Source organism: Phoca vitulina, unplaced genomic scaffold (assembly GCF_004348235.1).
Source record: "Phoca vitulina isolate PV1807 unplaced genomic scaffold, GSC_HSeal_1.0 scaffold25, whole genome shotgun sequence".
Classification (NCBI taxonomy): Eukaryota; Metazoa; Chordata; class Mammalia; order Carnivora; family Phocidae; genus Phoca; species Phoca vitulina.
In genome coordinates, this window is record NW_022589728.1 from 28,780,470 (window position 1) to 28,786,333 (window position 5,864).

Below are 5,864 nucleotides of genomic sequence, written 5' to 3' on the forward strand. Positions count from 1 at the left end.
CTTCAACATTGACCTTCCTTTTTCTATTTCTTTCAGAAATAAGCTGGACTTCCCCCTCTGCTTTCCTCTCCCAACATCACTGAAGACTGTGAGCTTTCTCTGGCTGAGAAGCCAAGTGAGTCCATCGAACCAGATTAACATCGTTTTAATGGATCAACCAGTGACAAGTGCTAGACTCACTAACTAGGTGGCAGACTTCCCTGCCCAATCTCCGGGGAGGATTTCAGATTTCACGCACACCCAGCCCATTTGGCTCATCACGTCTTTCGGCTCCAGATCTTCTGGGATTCCAGTCAGCAGGCCTGCATGTCTCGTTCTACCCCGGAAACCCCCAGCCACTGGGCCGTGATGATTTTTCCACACTTCACCCTGGGGCGTGTCAGCACACAAAGCCAAAGCATTTGAACTCTTCCGAACTCGTTAAAATACATGTACAACTGGGGTCTGCTAACTCAGCCCCCACCACTCTGGCTCCCCACACCCACCGTCCCCCCAAACTCACAACCCCAGTAGATCCCATTAATAAAGACATGTGTAACTGTCTCTGGTGGTCTGGAAACAATACTTAATTCCCACATGTGCCTGACTATATTTTCAGTAGAGCATTAGCCCAGGCAGCCTCCCACATTAGCATCCCTCTGAGGCCATAAAAGAGGTGACTGGAGGCCAAAGTCACACTTTCCCATAGGGGCCAAAATTGCCATATTTCTCAGAAAGCTGTATATTTTAATCCAGAACTGATTTGAAATGCTTGGAGAAAGAAATTTTTTAAAGTATGATCACAAAAGTAGAAGCAAAAACAACGAAGTGTCCTTTACTTGGTAACAGTACTTCTTGGGAAAGAGATACAGTTGGTGGGAAAAAAAATCTCTGGGCCTCAGAAGACAGCAGCATGAAAGGAATACATTTTTATCATCAGAGAAATTAGAGGGCAATGGATGAAACACTATTAGCCAAGCTTCCAACAAAGAAACACATCACGTCAATCAACCACAAGATTTGAAGGTAGGCCAAGCGCTGCTCATGATTAGACAAGCAAAACAGCATCAGGCTCAAGAGCTTGAGTTTTGGACTAGATGTGGGGGGTCATTTTCTGGGTTCCTGCCGTGGGTTGTTAATCTGGCTCTCCCACATGCTAACTGTGGGACTTGGGCCTCAGTTTCTTCCTCTGTAAAATGGGCTAATTAATTATATCTCTTCCAGAGGGCTGCAGTGAGCTGAACTGACAGCTTAATATCACACACAGAATAGGGTAGGGCAACGAACATTTATAAGTGCCCATTATGGGATGGACGGTTGTAAAAGAAATGGTCACTGCCCTCAAGGAGCACACAATCTAGTGAAGAAGAAGAGTGCAAATGTCTAATTATAATAGAAGGCAACACTGGCCTCGGCTGAGGTTGGACATGCTGGTCCAAGAGCACAGAACAAGGGACAACTTCCTGGTGGAGCCAGGATGCAGTTGCTGGCTGTCTTATCCCAGGGCCTTTGCTCTTCCTCGTCACATCCTACGGGAGAGATCCGGGAGCAAAGATATGGTGTGATGATCAGTCTGACTCCCCACATCGCATTCAACATGAGAATATTCCAAATACAGTTGGCCACTTTCTTTGACCCTATTGGGCCCACTGAAACCAGTCATACCTGTGCCTTTTTCAAAGTCTGGAAGACTACCATAAAATGGATTCTTCCTCAAAGGACCTCAGTCATTTCATTTATTTTCTTGAGGACTTTTGAGTCACACAGCCATTCAGCTGTACAGAATGTCTTCCATCAGAATCTTCCCATGAGAGTGGAAATGTCAAATTCAATTTCCTGGAGAAGAAACAAAAATGGCCCCTTTTTCCCCTCAAATTGTCTTGATAGCAAAATTTATGAGAGTTGAAACATGTCCTGAGGGATCAGCTGGAAGGCTCATTTGAAGGGCCATTTTCATCTGGACCAGGAAAAGCCCTGGAGAAGAAACTCCACTGGGCCCCAGAGGACAGACTGTATGTCAAAATTTTTCCTCATTCTGAACAGCTACCATTCTTTTGCAAAGGCTAGCGGGTTGGCAAGGTGTTTTACACAGGAAAACTGAACAAGCTGGAGTCAGAGAGCCTGGCATGACATATTGCCGACAGCCTGGCGATGGGTGAGGTATGTCCAGGTGCCAAAGATATTTGGAAAGGCCCAGAGCCCTGGTAAGCTATCTGGAGCTTCAACTACAAGGAATGCTAAGATCTTACTGGAATATATCTGAAAGTATGGCCCATTGTAACTCCAGTCACCACCCAGGGCTCATTACAGAACGGTCAAACGTAAACTGGTTCCTTTGCCACAAAAGGAAACAAGGTTCTGAAGTAAAAATTAGAAACTCTTCTTTGCCACACTGTCCCTGTCCCCACTAAATAAGTGTTGAATAGAATTTAAAGATTGTCAGCTTGAAGGGATGCCAAACCTCTATCCTTCTGGTGGTCCCCAATGCCGCCCCACCCAGTTGGTCCAGAACCACAGGCCACTGTTACTGAGTCTCAAGATGGAAAGACTGAGCACACGGTGGGGATAGTTCAGGCAGATCCCCAGGGCTGAAAAACAGGAGTGATCAGAACAATGATCCCACAGCTGATCTGGGGGCAGAGTCCAAAAATGGGAAGCCAGGGCCCCTCACAGCCAAAGCCCTGGGAGCCAGACCAGTGTGAGGGCATGTGCGAGGGCAGTCAGGGCTCAGGTTTAGGCAAACAGTAAGGTAAGTCCCATTCAGAAAGAGCGACTCTAGAATTACAGTTTAAGAAGGACGTAGAGGCAGCAGTGTTGTTGGAAGAAGACTAGAAAAGCTGAATGTAGACAGCACTTTCCATGAGATAGAGAAAATGTCAGTTACCTATATCAAAATGTGGAAGTGCTACGGAGATTTGGAAGGAGAGCTAAAGCCTCCCAAACCACACACTGCAAGCCACGCTCTGACCCTGCAGAATCCCGAAGTTCCTTGGCCTCAGAATTCTCTAAGGTCACTGCTCTAAGGTCCCCAGCAGAATGGCAGACTTAGAAACCAGGACCCGCAGTGGAGGACAGACTCAGGCTGCAAAGGTCAGCCACTGCTGTCCTGCACCAGCAGACAGGAGGCAGGGGGACAGGGATGCCAGGCGACAGTTCAGCAGTCAGCGGAGGGACCTGCATCCTTGGTTAGCCGAGGGGGCGGGTGGCGAGCACTGGGGGCTGCTTCATTGTTTCCTGCCTACGGCCCAGCCTGGTCTGGGAAGCAGGCGGGGCCCAGTGCGAGCTGCGGGTGGGAGGTGGGAGCGGCCAGCTGTGAAGAAGCCGGAGGAGGCTGGCTCTGGGGAAACGTGCGGGGAGGGCGCGGGGAGGGGGGAGGACGCGCTGACACGAATCGTTGAGCGGTCTGAGGAAGAAGACAGGCCATTCAGTGTGGGGAAGGAACTTCCATCCATCGTTCTTTATTTTCCTTCCTCTGTCTTTCTTCACAGGCAACCAGCTAGAGGCAGGATGAGCTGTCTCAAGGAGAAGACATAAAAACAGCTTTTAAATGGCTGGAGGTCATGTCCTGCTGGAAACAACGAGAAGACAAGAGAACAGCGCCTCCGTCTGCCGCAGAGGCCCGCTGCCAGGCTCCCCAGCCGGGGGGGAGGGGGGGAGCGGATTCGGAGATCAGCTAGTAGCCTCTTCATAGCCCGGGGCTGAGGCGGGAACCCGCAAATCACCCTTGCACACTCCTGTAGAGAAACTGCCTCCCACTTGCATGACAGCCACTAAAGCACATGTTTCTTTTACTCTGATGATTCTGCAAGGTTTTCCTTTGAAAACTGAGTACAGACACAATAACCCCAGAGGTGGTGTCTGGGGCTCCCTTATCCCTACCCCATGGCCCCGCACATTTGGCCCAGAACATACAGAGGAGACCCCGTGTTACAACAGAACAGCCAGTGAGTGAGCAACGGTATCATAGCTCTCCTTGCCAACTCACAGAGTTTAGAATTCACTAACAACCTAAGAAATAGCGTTTTTTGACATTTTCAGGTGAAACATAACTTCTGAGCTGCCCTTCTGCAATCCAGTCTTCCAGCTGGTGGGGTACAGTCGGTAAACACCCCATGCTCTCCGTAGGGACGCAGGGGGCGGCAGATGCAAAAGAAGGCTGTTGTCCGTACTTAGAAGCAGCAATAAGCCACACCCAAGAAACTTCTAGAACAACGAGGTAAGATACACCTCGAGACACAAAATATAAAACCAGTACCTGGAAAAATAGGCCAATACCTTCATGAGTCAGAAGAGCTCCCTGAATATGTCGATCATTTGCAGTGCCAGGTAGAGAAGCCGTGGGGATGGTCCACCAGCCACAGGACTATGGCAACGTCTGACCAGGGAGAGGGTGGCCTGTAGTCAGCCCTGGCTTATGTGATCCAATACCACGCAGAGCTCCATGGGAAGGCAGGTGCACCAGGCTGACTGGAGCCCAAGGCAGGAAGCATGCTGTTCCTTTAACTCACCAAGCAACCTCTGCTGATCATCAGGATCCCCCTGGAGGCCCGTGGTGAGAGAGCATGCCAGCTGAGGGTCAAGAACACTGCTCTAGTTCCTTCAGCGGTTCTGGTTCTTAATTTTAATGGACTTGATTACTTAATTTACAAATAATCTTGGTTACTATAAATCTGCCTTTGAGACATTGGGTCTGCTGAAGAATTTACTGCCTATGGTAAACTCAATCCACATTCACGGAGTGAGAAAATGAATAAAATTAGGCTTCTTTACCTGCAAGACTGAAGGTTTGTCACTGAGCCATGGAAATCCCTGTAGGCAATGCCTGTCTGTGAGCAGCTGGAGAGATATCCTGCTGTCCTCTCCAGCGCTATGGACAAGCCCGCCATATTTGCTCCTTGATCAAACATGCAACTAACATGTTCTCACATAGACCAATGCAAATAAAACCAGCTCTTTGGCCCGGGGGGCGGTGGAGGGGAACGGTGGGGAGGGGGCCCTGGGGAACTTTCCTGTTCAGAGAATAACATCAAGCAACCAATAACTAGATTGCAGGGTTCATGAGCAGGGAAGTGTGAACAGCTGACACTGGGCTTCGGTTGGGTTAGTAGGTTTACAGGGATGGAGGATTGGCCCAAGGTATCCCGGAAAGGGATGGAAATATATGGAACTAGGAAGAAGGCGGGACACTTAGAGCAGAAAGTCTAGGTCCTGAAGGGCTGGATATGGTGTTGGAGACGAAAGGCCTGAACAGATCTCGCAGTGTCTCAGATACCAGGCTGCCAAAGGTTCATGAAGCAGAAACAGGCCACAGAAGACTGATCTGGTAACAGTGTGTTGGCTGTGTACCCAGAGGAAGGCACTGGAACGGAGAGAACAACTCATATATTGAAGTCTGGCGGAAAGGGTGATTGAGTCTATTTTGGGGACTTCATCTCTCCCTTCAACTCTCTAAAATTGTTCTCCTATGCTCTATTATATTAACTCAAACCACTATAGTTTACTGGCTTCTGCTGTACACATTATCTCATTTAATTGTCCAACAGATGTGAGTTACTTACTCTTCCCCAATTTGTAGGTGAAGAACAGAGGCTACTTGCAAGTTAAGTAAGTTGCCCAGGGTCATGCGGCTGATGGCAAATAGCCAATCAGAAGCATAGCCCTGAATTCAAACTCAGGTCTGCTGAGCTGACGGCCAACCATCATCGTGTGTGTGTGTGTGTGTGTGTGTGTGTGTGTGTGAACAGTTTTCCTGCTATTTCTAGGGAAATTAGAGAGTATGAGTGCAGAGGCTTTAAAAGTCAAGTTCTCTATTCGGCACCTGGGTTTTTAAAGTTCTTTTATATCAACATCACATTTAGTCCAGAAAGCATGTGCTTTCAACAAGC